The sequence below is a fragment of the Chinchilla lanigera genome, unplaced genomic scaffold (assembly GCF_000276665.1).
Source record: "Chinchilla lanigera isolate Chin_1 unplaced genomic scaffold, ChiLan1.0 scaffold00012, whole genome shotgun sequence".
Lineage (NCBI taxonomy): Eukaryota > Metazoa > Chordata > Mammalia > Rodentia > Chinchillidae > Chinchilla > Chinchilla lanigera.
The window spans coordinates 15475674-15489255 of record NW_004955413.1 but is presented as its reverse complement, the minus strand read 5'-3'; positions in this window follow the sequence as shown (position 1 = coordinate 15489255).

Sequence of the window (13582 nt, the reverse complement as noted above, 5' to 3'; positions counted from 1 at the left end):
GTACTGCACACCTCGGGGCCACGGCGCGCTACCTTGAAACTGACTTCTCGGAGCAAAACCCTGAGTTTTCCATCCCCGGAGCCCGCGTACCGCGAACAACCCACAAACACAAGCACGGGGCCGAGCGCGCACCTACCTGAGGTCCGGGCCCTGCGCGTCCGCCGTCCCGCCTCCCGCAGCGAGCGGTCTTTGAGCCGGTGCGGTCTGGGCAGGCGAGGCGAGGCGGCGCAGCTCGGTGGGGGCGGCGCCCCAGGCGGTGGGCGTGCAGCCTGCCGGTACCTGGTGGCAGAAGTTAACTTTGTTTCCTTGTGTTCAGACAGGGTCTGGCTGTGCAGTCCGGGCTGGCTTTGGACTCACTCGTGGCAACCCTCCCGCCTCATCCTCCCAGGGGCGGGGATTACAGGCGTGCACCTCTGCACACTGGCTGAAATGAACTTTTAGAACTTTTTGTTTGGTTTAGGTACTGGGGATTCGAACCCAAGGCCTCATGCGTGCTAAGGAAACGATCCATGACGCTACATCCTCGGCCCTAGACGGAGACTTCCATGCCAGGGTCTGCACGAGGTTACTAAGCCTTTCAATACAAACTATATTTTATGTCATCGGTTGTTTATTATTCTAGTAATTAACTTTTAAGGTATTTCACTTTTTTTTTTTTCAATTTGTGGTACTGATGATTGAACCCAGAACCTTCCCACTGAGCTCCAACCCGACCTCTTTATTTTATTTATTTATTTATTTATTTATTTATTTTTGTCTTTTTGGGACAGGGTCTTGCTATGCAGTTCAGGCTGACCTTGAGCTCACTTTGTAGCCCAGGCTGGTCTCAAACTCACAGCGATCCTCCTGCCTCAGCCTCCCGAGCACTGGGATTACAGGTGTGTGCCACCACACCCGGCCCTTTCTTGTATTTTAGTCTGACCTGTTAGTGAGAAAACTCTTTATTCCATGTTCAAAATTCTATTATTTGGGGCTGGGGATTTAGCTCAACGGCACAGTACCTGCCTGGCAAGTGCAAGGTCGTGAGTTCAATTCCTGGTACCGGAAGAATAACAAAAACAAAAACAAACCAAAAAATTCTATTATTTAAGATAAAATTTGATGGACTAGTTATTGCAGCGCACAAGTCACAGTGCCAGTCAGCACTTTATCCATCTAATCCTGGGAGGCAGGGAAGACTGCAAACTCAATGTTCAATGAGTGAAACATCAAAAAGAAGTCTATCAGCAATAGCTCAGGGTCGTGGTGCACGCCTGTAATCCCAGCACTCGGGAGGCTGAGGCAGGAGGATCGTTGTGAGTTCGAGACCAGCCTGGGCTACAAAGTGAGCTCAAGGCCAGCCTGAACTGCATGGTGAGACCCTGCCTCAAAAAAAAACAACAAAAAAAAGTTCTATCTGCAGTTTGCACAGACTAACTTGGCCTCAAGCCAAACTAAGGTAACTCCCTCAGGGCCTTCATAAGGAGCCAGTTATCTTGGCTACTTAATTTTTAATTTTTCCTCCTATTTTTCCTTTTCTACTTTTTTTTCCTGTTTTATGAGCCAGGGTCTCACGCTTGTAGCCCAAGCTGGCCTGGAGATCACAGCGATCCTCCTGCCTCAGCCTCTGTCCAGAGTGCGGAATTAGAGGTTGCAGCACCCGTCCAGCCTAAAGCAAGTTTTGTCGGCTTGCTTCGGTCGTGCTTTGCCGCCACACGCATCCTCAGGGCGCACAGTGAGGGAGGCCTGGCCACGGTACTGTGCCGACGAGGAGCGGGGGCGGGAGGACTCAGGCTCCCTAGGAAGCTGCATCCTTCTTTCATCTCCTGTGTCCCTGGAGGGACTCGGACACACGGGATAGTGTGGAAACCACCTCCGCCCTGTCCTCTGCCACCACCTCCTGCCAGAGCTGCCAGAGAAGGGAACCGGGCACCTGGGCTCTGTGGGATCTCCATTTGCAGTGCCACCCGCTTCCATGGACTAAAACTCAGGTTTTTTCCAAGTGAGAAAAGGTGCTTTTTGTTTTGTTTTGTTTTGTTTTTTTGAGACAGGGTCTCACTGTGTAGTTCACAGGCTGGCCTTGAGTTCACTACGTAACCCAGGCTGGTCTCTAACTCACAGCAACCCTCCTGCTCAGCCTCCCCGAGTGCTGGGATTACAGGCGTGCGCCTCCACACCCAGCCAAAAATTTTTGAGACAGGGTCTTGCTTTGTAGTCCAGGCTGGCCTTGAACAGACTACATAGCCCTGGCTGGTTTGGAACTCTCGGCAATCCTCCTGCCTCAGCTTCCTGAGTGCTGGGACTGACTATAGGCGTGGACCACCATGCCAGTTGTTTTGTTTTGTTTGAGGTGCTGGGGACTGACCGCACGGCCTGACACTTGCTACACAGGTGCTCTCCCACTGAGCTCTAGCCCTACTTCCTCTTCTCTTCGCCTGTACTGGGGATCGAACCCAGGAACATTCTACAACCGGGCTACTTTCCCAGCCCTTTTCATTTTTTATTTTGAGACAGGGTCAAGCTAAATTGGCTGGCCGCCAACTGAGCTCCTCCTGCCTAGGCCTCCCTACAAGCTAGGATTACAGGCAGGCACAACTTTGTATTTATTTGTCAGGGTCAGCCCGGGCTGCACTGCTGAGCTATTCCCCCAGCCTGGAGTACAGCATGTGGAGCTGAATTAAACACATTGTAACGTACAGTGGGGGGCCCATGCCTACTTCTCCCCCGCTCTCCCGGGTGGGGAGCAAGGAATGTGCACAGCTTCCCTCCCCCCGCCCTCTCCCCTACCCTACTTGACCTCCTTCCCTCAGCAGCAGGTGTGCAGGACTCAAAGCAGCCGCTGGAGGCCCAGGGTCCTTCTGACTTTGTCATGGGGGGGCTGCCAGTTTAGCTGGCCCAGACTGCTACATAGCAGAGAAACATATTTCTTATTTGTTCCTTCCTGCTTTCTTTACTGTTTGCTTTTTGAGACAGGATCTCACGGCATAGTCCATGCCAGTCTTGAGCTCACTATGTACCTGGAACTTTGATTGATCTTCTCGCCTCAGCCTCCCAAGTGGTGGGCTCGAAGGTTTGCTCTACCACACCTGGCAGAAATACATTTCTTTCTTTTTTTTTTTTTTTTTTTTTTGGTCTTTTTGAGACAGGGTCTCTATGCAGTTCACGCTGACCTTGAGCTCACTTTGTAGCCCAGGCTGGTCTTGAACTCACAACGATCCTCCTGCCTCAGCCTCCCAAATGCTGAGATGACAGGCATGCGCCACCACGCCCTGCCAGAAATACATTTCTTAAACTACTAAATTTAGCTGGGCATGGTGGCTCACACCTCTGATCCCAGCACTCAGGAGGCTGAGGGAGGAGGATCACAAATTTGAACCCAGCTGGGCAATTTAGACTCTTAATGAGACACTAACTAAAAAAAAAAAAAAAAAAAAAAATTAAAGGGGTGGGTGGGGTAGCTCTGTGTGAAGGCCTCGGGTTCAGTCCCTAACACTGCAAAAGAAAAAACAATGAATACCATCGCTTGATTCGCACAGATGAAAATTAAACAAGCCCTCCACACAGCTTTGACATCACGTAGCAGATTACAGTACACACCAGATGCGGTCCAGAGCCTCCCAAATGTATACAGTTTTATTAGCAAGGGGGCAACAGGACAAAAAAAAACCCAGACAACAGAGAAGTGCAGTTGAGGTGGCTGCCTGCATAGCCACCTGGAGCACCAACCAGCCTCTCTTCCCATCCCAGCTGAGCCTGGAGGAAGGGACCTGGGCACAGGCGGGGACAACATGGGAACAAGCAGAGCCTAGACCTTGGAGGAAGGCCAGGTGAGATGCAAAGCTGCAGTGAATGTCAAAAGAAAGCATTTCTTACAGTAAATACACTGCCACTCGCCCCCCTCAACGTGCTCCCCTTGGCTTGAACCGTACTTGTCCCATCGTCCTTGCTGCTTTCTGAAGCAGTTCTGGAAGTGCTCTTTCGTGAGGGTCTTTATCAGGTGTGCTTGAAAACATGGTGAATTCTGCTGCCGAGCGCCACGCAAGAGAAAGGCAGACTTACAAAAGTACTCCGGTGTGCGCTCATCCGCCTGTACACTGGTCTGGCACTGTGCAGCTTGTGGCTTCTCCCCAAAATCAAAGTGACTGTGAAGGATAAATGCTTTGAACTGACTCCCGACATTGAAGCAGCCAGGACAGTGCAACTAACGAGTGTCACAAAAGAGTGTCTCTTGTTTCCTTGAAACAACCATAGTTTTTGCTCACCTGGTAGCTAGGGACAAAACCAATAGACATCCCAGCTCTTGTTTTTTTTTTTGTTTTTTTGCAGTACCAGGGATCGAACTCATGACCTTGTGCTTGCCAGGCAGGCGCTTATGCCACTGAGCTATCTCCCCAGCCCCGTCCCTGCTCTTGTGACGCCCACAGTGTGTTCTGCTGTTCTCACCTCCCATTCACACAAGCATGGGAGGGTTGTGAAACCCTCCCAGCCACCACATAGCTGGGCCACCTTTCACTTCACCTGTGCAAAAACCTCCCTCACAGCCTGTCCACTAGTTAGTGAATTCCACTGAAGATCCTTGAGCGGCTCAAGCAGCACCCCCGGGGATTCGGGCTTGCTGAGGAGGCTCTCCACGCTAACTAACCGCCCCCAGAGCGCGGATTCCTAACAGGGTGGCTCTGTGATGACTCAACCAGCCGGCGGGGATGACAGGCTAAAGTTCATTCACATGCAAGTGCATTCCACTGTTTGGGAGGAAGTATTCTGAAGTACATTGCATGGCCGGGCGTTGTGGCACACCCCTGTAATCCCAGCGCTCAGGAGGCTGAGGCAGGAGGATCGCTGCAAGTCTGAGGCCAGCCTGGGCTGCAAAGTGAGCTCAAGGCCAGCCCGAACTGCATAGTGAGACCCTGCCTCAAAAAGACAAAATAAATAATAAATAAAGTACGTTGCAACAGAAGCCCTGTAATCACCTAGTGGCAAGCACAGCGTCCCGCACCATTTTTAAATGCCTGTCCAGGTAAACTGCTGCTGGCTGAGATCCGCACGCACCCACCTCATGCCTGGTTACCTTCCCGGTTACCTACCTACCTACCTGTGGCTTCCCATGGTCAGATGATGACAGGCACAACAAGCCCACCCACGGGCTCCCGCACTCCTCTGACTTTAGGGTGCTTTGCATCCATCCTAACCAGCAGGACCTACGTTATTATCACTGGATTATGGATTATGGATTGACCGATTGATTAATTGCAGTACTTGGATTGAACTCACGACCCTGGTGCTGAGCCGTGTCCTGGCCTTTTTTTGAGACAGGGTCTCGCTGCAGTTCAGGCTGGCCTTGAGCTCACTCTGTAGCACGGGCTGCCTCCAAGTCACAAGGTCCTCCTGCTCAGCCTCCCAAGTGCTGGGATTGCAGGCCTGCGCCACCACGCCCGGGCCCCAGCCTTTTTCTTTTCTTTTGTTTTCAGATAGGCTCTCAGTAAGTCATTATGTTGCCCCAGCTGGGTTCCAACTGTGACTGCACCCACACTGCAACTTTGCTGCATTCCTTACCCCTGACAGAGGGCCTCGATGGCTGCCTGCTTCCGGGACTCTTTCTTTCCCTCGGGAGCTATCTCCCAATAGACCTTTCCTACTCTTACTCTGCTCTGTCCTGCGGAAGTCATCCTTCGAGTTCAGAGGACGCGAACTCAGCACACCCGACACCCGACAGGTCAGTAGTTGCATTTCTCTTTCATGAAAACAAGCCAGTCATGCAAGCAGGGCTGTTAAAGGAAGTAAAAAGGCTTCAAGTTGGGAAGAAAGGAAAATAAAAAGCCAGATATTGTGGTGCAAGGCTGCAATTCCAGGTGCTTGGGAAGCCGAGGCAGGACAAGGAGATGTTCAAGGCCAGCCTGGGCAACTTAGCGAGCCCCGATCTCTAATTAAGTAAAAAGGATCGAGCACGTAGCATTGGGGTAGAGCGCTGCTGGATTTGATCCTCAGTACTTCAAAAAAGAAAGAAAACATTTTTTTCCCATTGTAGGGATCAAACTCAGGGCCTCCTGCTCTAGGCGAGCTACGCCCCAGGCCTAACGTAGGAGTTTATGAGAGAGAATTTTACTTTTGCTCCAGGTTCTGACCTATTTATTTATTTAGGTACCGGGAATTGAACTCAGGACCTTGCACTTGCCAGGCAGGTGCTTGTGTCGCTGAGCTATATCCCCGGCCCCGACCGATTTATTTAAATACCTGACAGTATCACTATCTATGAGGCTCTGACAGTGTGAAGAACAGCCCAGCCCTTGCTCTAGCTGCTGCCTTACAGCAAACACATTATCTACGAGGAAGCTGAAACATGCGTCTGCAATGGTTCCAATATTTGTGTCCCCCCCGAAATTCACGAATGGAAATCCGAGCCTCGTGTTGGTGTGAGGAGGCAGGCGACTGGGTCAGGCAGGAAGAGCCCCTGTGGATTAGGACAATCCCCTCACAAAAGAAGCTTGAGGAGCTTGTTTGTGACAGGGTCATGCAGTCAGGCTGTGTAGTCCAGGCTGGTCTCCAACTTGCAATCCTCCAGCCTCAGCCTCCTGAGTGCTGGGATTACAGGCATGTACTGTACTGCCATGACCAGCAACTTCTGAAGACTCAGAGAATAACTCTTCAAGCGTTTGATGGTATTTGTTGATATCTACTTAATGTCTAACATTTCAAAGAAGGAAAGTTGCTGGGCGGTGTGGTACAAGCCTATGATCCCAGCAGTTGGGAGGCTGAGGCAGGAGGATCATTGTGAGTTTGAGAGGCTAGCGTGGGCTACATAGCATGAGAGCCTGTCTTAAATAAAACAGAACAAAACCTAACCTGAGCGAGTTTGGGCAGGCATGTTTAGCTCCTTTTTGGCAAGTACAAATAGCTAAAGAGGTTTCTTTTTGAGTAAAAGGCAAGATTCCAGAGGGGGTTTTGGGGTGGGTACCCAGAACCTTCCAATGTGTCACTGCTAGGGGCCTACAGGCTCCCGGGCGTGCATACCACCCTCATCCAGACAAAGGAGAGTCTCTGGGGTAATTTTGTTTTATTATTTAATTATTTTACAGTGCTGGGGATTGAACCCAGGAACTTCACACTGAGCTGCATCTCCAGCTCTTTCTTTCTTTTTCTTTCTTTCTTTCTTTCTTTCTTTCTTTCTTTCTTTCTTTCTTTCTTTCTTTCTTTCTTTCTTGTCTTTTTGAAACAGGGTCTTGCTATGCCGTTCAGGCTGAACTTGAGCTCACTTTGTAGCCCAGGCTGGTCTCGAACCCAAAATGATCTTCCTGACTCAGCCTCCCAAGGCCTGCGATTACCGGTATGTGCCTAATATAAACTGTAACAGAGCACATAGATCTCATATAAAAACTTTATATATGAGAAATTCAATTTAAGAAAAAGGAAAAACAATTCTCAGGCAGAGTCTCAGCCCAGTGGGTCTTGCCACCCTCCTCCCTCGGCCTTACAGAATGCTGAGAATATCAGACGTGCGCTCCGGTGCCTGGCCTTTCCTTTTCTTTTCTTTTTTTCTGTTGCGGTACTGGGGGTTGAATACAGGCAGTGCTGAGCTCATTTTGAAATTTAAAGGTTTTTTTTTTACTTTTTTGCGTCAAGGTTGTGCTCTGTAGTTCAGGCTGGGCTTGAGCTCACTTTGTAGCCCAGGCTGGTCTTGAACTCACAACCATCCTCCTGCCTCAGCCTCCTGAATGCTGGGATTACAAGCGTGCACCACCAAGCCCTGCTAAAATTTTAAATGTTTATTTAAGTTTTTATTTAACTTAGCGGTGGGTGGGATAAATGGCCCGTGCTGGGTTTTTTTGGTATTGGGATTCAAACTCACAACCTTGTGCTTGCCAGGCAGGCACTGTGCCACTGAGCTAAGTCCCCAGCCCTCCCGTGCTGGTTTTTTGAGACAGGGTCTCACTGTGTGGTCCAGGATGGTCTGGAACTCTCTTTGTAGCTCAGCTGCCCTCACAAGGATCATTCTGCCTCAGCCTCTTGAGTGCTGGGATCACGGGAGTATACCACCACACCAGGCCCCAGGCTGGGTTTGAACTCCTGATCCTCCTTCTTCAGCATTCTGAATAGGTGGGATTACAGGTGTGTAATCCTGTGAGTGTTTCCTCCTGGACACAGCCTTGAAGGGAGGTGTTTACGGGTGTTAGCATATCGCTGACAGATCTCAACTTTTCCTTTCGGCTGCATCCCACTTTCCCAGGACACCCCCGCCCCTGCTGCAGTCCTGGGGATGGAACCCCTGTACCTTGGGAATGAGCTATATCCCCAGTCTCTCCACCTTTTTTTTGGACAAAGTCTCCCTAAATTGCCCAGCTGGGCTTGAACTTGCCATCTTCCTGCCTCAGCCTCCCAGAGTGATCCACTTTGTCTAACAAGCCCCAGGATTTTTCGATATTTTGTACCTGGTTGTGGTGGTCACGCTTAGTTTTCACTTTTCTGAGATAAGGTCTCCGTATATAGTTCAGGCTGGACTTGAACTCACTATGTGGCCAAGGCTGGCCTCAAACTCATAGCGATCCTCCTGCTTCAGCCTCCCAGCTGCTGGGATCACAGGGATGCACCACCATGTCCAGCTTTATAATCATGCATTTCTCTTTTTTTTTTGGATCTGGAATCTAACTCAGGATCTCGCGCTTGCCAGGCAGGCAGCACACCGCTGAGCTATACACCCGGCCCAGCTTTATGGTCATGATTTGGCATTTTCATCAACATATATCCACTGAACACCTACGAAGTGCCAGGATTTGCAGAGTCCTGGTAAGGAGCACAGAAGTCTTTTGTGTGAGGAAGGAGGGGAGTAAAGCCAGAAAAGCAGAGGAGCACACTTCGCAAGTGAGTGGGGGGCGGGGCGGGGAAGGCGCTAGACCGGGCTCTCCCGGCTCACGCGAGCACCTCCAGAGGCCCGGACACAGTACTGGGTCTGCCTCGGAGAGTGGCCTCTTCCCGCCACACCACTGGCTGCCGGGAGGGCCCTGCGCGGAGCATTTAATGTGGAGGCTGCGCTCCCCAGAAGGAAGGAAGGGGCGGCTGGCCGCGCCCGGGGCGGTGGCTGCAGTTTCTTCTGTGACCTCAGGGTGACTCGCGCGTGTGTGCTGGGACGCAGCGCGTGTCACATGGAGGAGATCGTTCACCTACACCGTCCAGCCCCAAGTCCGGCCTGAAGGCCCTGCAAGGCGGGTTAGGCCAGGACGCTGGCCCCGTCTCAGGCTCAGAGAGCGACTGATCTCTTTCCGGGGCTCTGCCCGTCCTGGTTTCTGGCGCTCGAGTGCGTTCCTCTTGCACATTTGTGACTAACGCACACACGCGCGCACACGCATGCACACACACATTCAATGTGCACACTAGCAGCTGGCATCCGGTCCCTTTAGCAACCCAGGCGTGATGCAGAAGTTTGCTCCGGAGGAGCCGCGGGGCAGTTACTGCGCAGAGGGAAGCGGGAACGCAGGCCAAAGGTGATCAGTACAAAAACCGAAAAGAGACGCCGCGCTCGCCAACTGACTCTCTGCCAGGCGGATGATTTCTACGCAAAGCCCACAACAGGATAACGGGAAAAGCACTCTCCTAAGCCCGGCCTGACGGACTTGGTCAGAGGTGTGTAAGTTAATCCACCTCAAAGGACCTGACCGCCAAGTGGGATTTCCGTTTCCCCAAGACCCGAGTGGAAACCATGAAGTCAGAGCGCGCTGGACAGCCGGGTGGCAGGGAGCCGGCTCTTCTCCAGCTCGACGCATTCCTTCACCACGATTGGTTTTCCTTCCTTTGCTTTCTTTTCTTCAGGACCGGGAAGCCATCTTCCAGGGAGGTTTTTTTTTTTAAATATATTTTTGAAGTTTTAACCCTTTGAGAGAGGACATCTCTTTCCCCAGCTGTTGCTTCCTAAGGGTGTGGACAATCCCGCAATGGAGATGTTTTTCTTTTTCTTTGTCTTTTTGAGACAGGGTCTCGCTACGCAGTTCAGGCTGGGCTTGAGCTCACTTTGTAGCCCAGGCTGGTCTCAGACTCGCAATGATCCTCCTGCCTCAGCCTTTGAAGTGCTGGGATCACAGGTGTGCACCCCCACGCCCAGCTTGGAGAAGTTTTTCAAAGCACAAATGGCAAAGGCAGAAAGTTGACTCAAACCTTATTAATTTAAGACCCAGAGGAAATCCTTACGCCTCCTTGGGTGCGAAGTTCTATAATTAAATGAATATGATTTTGCAGGCACCTGTCATGGAAATGCTAATGCAAGTAGATTAAGTGATATGGGGAAGAATTCCCTGTGGTATTGCAAAATTAAGCAGACTCATCAGGAATTGCAAGTGGAAGGGGAGAAACCCCAGCTCTCCAGGAAGCGGATGGCGCCCTCGGGCCAGGCCAGCGAGGAGTCCAGGATGGCAGAGGGAGGCTCAAACCATCTTGAAAGATGAACAGTCACTACCTGAGTCATGCGTGGTGCTGCACGACTCATCACAGCCCTGGGGAGGCTGAGGCAGGAGTCTCCCTGCAAGTTTGATCCCAGCCTGGGCTACACAGTGAGTTCAAGGTCAGTCTGAACTGTATAGCGAGACCCTGTCTCAAAATATAACAAAACAAAACCACTAATTGCAAGCTGTTTTTTTTTTTTTTTAGTACCAAAGGTTCACACAGGCTAACCAAGTTCTGTACTCTGAACTATATCCCCAGTCCTTTTTATTTTTTCTTTGTTGTTGTTGTTATTTTGTTTTGGTTGAGACCAAGTCTTGCTTTGTATTCCAGGCTGATCTTGAACTCTCTATGAAGTCCAAAGCTGGCCTTGAACTCATAGCGATTCTCCTGCATCAGCCTCCCCAATGCTGGGATTACAGGTGGGCACCAGCGCACCTGGCTGGGATTTCTTATTTTTCAGCTGGGCCTGGACCCCTGGGTTGCTAAGGAGGTGCTGAGCGGCGGGCTGCGGCCCCAGCCTACGCCATGTGTCACAGGTCCTCTCTGTCTTCCTTCTTTTCCTCGACCGGTCAGGAGACTGTCCAGACTCCTAGTGTGACACACATTCATCCTCGCTTGCCTGTGTGCCACGCGGCCACTGGCTGTGTGGTGACACCGGAGGCCCTTGCAGCTCTGCTGCGGCGACGTTGTGTGGGATCCTTTCTGCACAGTACCTTCCCCTTGGTGTCTCAGGGCCCTTTCTGTTGACTTGCACATGTGTGGCCAAAGGAGCAACCCCAGGGTTGGGCAAAGGCTAGCGAACATGCACCGGGTTCTCCTCTTTCCCTCTGTGCTCCGCATTTTGAAAAATGACCGGAATGTGGCGGTTCTGTCCAAGAGCGTTTTTTTGTTTTTTGAGACAGGGTTTCACTATGCACTTCAGGCTGGCCTTAAACTTATCTGGTAGCCCAGGTTGGACTTGAACTTGCAGGGATCCTCCTGCCTCAGCCTTCCCAGTGGGATTACAAGGGTGCGGTACCATGCCTGGCCCTTACTGTGGTAGGCATCCATCTGCCTGCAGCATGTGCAAGGGGCTCTGCTTGTTTTTTGTTCATTTATTTATTTTTGTTTTTTCGAGACAGGGTCTCGCCATGCAGTGCAGGCTGGCCTTGAGCTCACTTTGTAGCCCAGGCTGGTCTCAAACTTGCAACAATCCTCCTGCCTCAGCCTCCCAAGTGCTAGGATTACAGGTGTGCGCCACCACACCTGGCAACAAAACCAATTTTAAAAACTCTACTGTAAACCAGGCATCATAGTGCATGCCTGTAATCCCAGCACTTGGGAGGCTGAGGCAGGAGGATTACCATGAATTTGAGGCCAGCCTGGGCTATATAGTGAGTTCAAGCCCCGTCTAAACTACATAGCAAGACCCTGTCTCAAAAATAAAAAAACTCCATGAAAGGAGGAAGAGAGGAGGAGCCAATGAGGGAGCTCTACCTCCAGGGACCTCCCCGTCCAAGCCCTGCCTACCAAGCACATTTAGCCCCTGAACCTCCCAGTGGATGAATCTACCAGCAAGCCAGTGCTCTGTGAGCCAAGCACCTTTCAAACACGTGAGACCTTTGGGGCCTTTTTAGATCTAAATCATAGCCATTTCCTCTGAATTCAGGGAAAGACAAGGCTATCTACTGTCACCACCTCTATCCAATATACAGGCAATACTTGAGATTGTAGCTAGTGCAATTAGACAAGAGAAAGCAATAAAAAGATACAAGTAGGAAAAAAGGTCAAATTGTCCTGGTGTGCTGCTGATATTCTAGGCAGCTACACTGATAGAAAATATATAGCCTGAGAGGGACTGGGTGCTCCAGGAAGTCAGTGAAAAGTAAAGACAACAAAACCTTGGCTAGAGGCCTCTGACCCCCGCCTCAAGATAAACTCACAATGGTCAGACTTACATACTTCCCTAGGAGATAAGATAAGCAGAACTGTAGTCAGTACCACCCTACCATTAAATCCAGATATGCATCAGACAGCTGGATCCACTCCTTCCCAAAAGGTTCTTGTTGTGAAGGTCATAGATAGGCCTGGTAGGGTTGCACACACCATAATCCCAGCCGGCAGTAGGCAGGCTGAGGCAGGAGGAGTGCCGCAAACTCAAGACCAGCAAATTCAAGACCATAGGGAGTTCAGGACCAGCCTGCACAACACAGCCAGACTCTGTCTCAAAAAACTAAAAGGAGAAAGAAGTCATAGACAAGCCAAGATTAATGATGTCAGCTATATACCCTTGCTATGTACCCTGCCTCCCTATTGGATCAACTTTAGCTAAGGGGCTATACTTGTAATCTTATTGGTTGATTATAGTTTGACCCACACTGTACCCATATTTGTGATTTTGCCAGACAGATTACCCCTGACAAAGGTCCTCATCTGTCACCAACTCAGGACCCCTCCTGTGTCTCAGGAGCTCTCTCTCAAGAAACCTTTCCTTTCCCACTTTTTTTTTGACATAAGATTTCCCTGTGTAACCCAGGATGGCCTTGAACTCACAGTGATCCTCCTGCCTCAGCCTCCCCACTCAGCTTGCCTTTCCCACTCTGAAACTCCCTTGTTCCTTGGCATTCATTCTTTGATTTCAGGGGACACTAGCTCAGCACATCTGACATCTGACAGGTTGTGAGTTCTATTTCTCTTGTATCAGTATGATCCTATACTTACAGCTCCCTGTTCTAGTTCAGATCTGAGACACACCCAAAGCCTCCAGCTGGGAGGTGGGAAGGGCGCTGAAAGCTTGATCCAGAAGGGTCTGTCTCCCATCTCAGCTTCTTGCTTCTCTCGGCCAGGACTTGTGCAGCCTTCCCTAGCTGTGCCCCTCTGCCACGTTATTTCTACCCTGGAGCCAGATGACCACAGCTTGAAACGTGAGCCCAAAGAAATTAAAAACTGGGTGTCGGTACTGTGTCTCAGCAAAAACCAAGAAAAAAAACACCGTGACTAAGACTGCCTTGGCTGGAGGCTCTGATCCGGCCTCAAGATAAAGTCACAAGGGCCAGACTTACATACTTCCCTATGAGATAAGATAAGCAGAACTTACCCTCAATCAGATTTTATTGGTATGTTTTAGATATACATAATGAGCCGGGCATGGTGGCGCACGCCTGTAATCCTAGCACTGGGGAGGCTGAGGCAGGAGGAT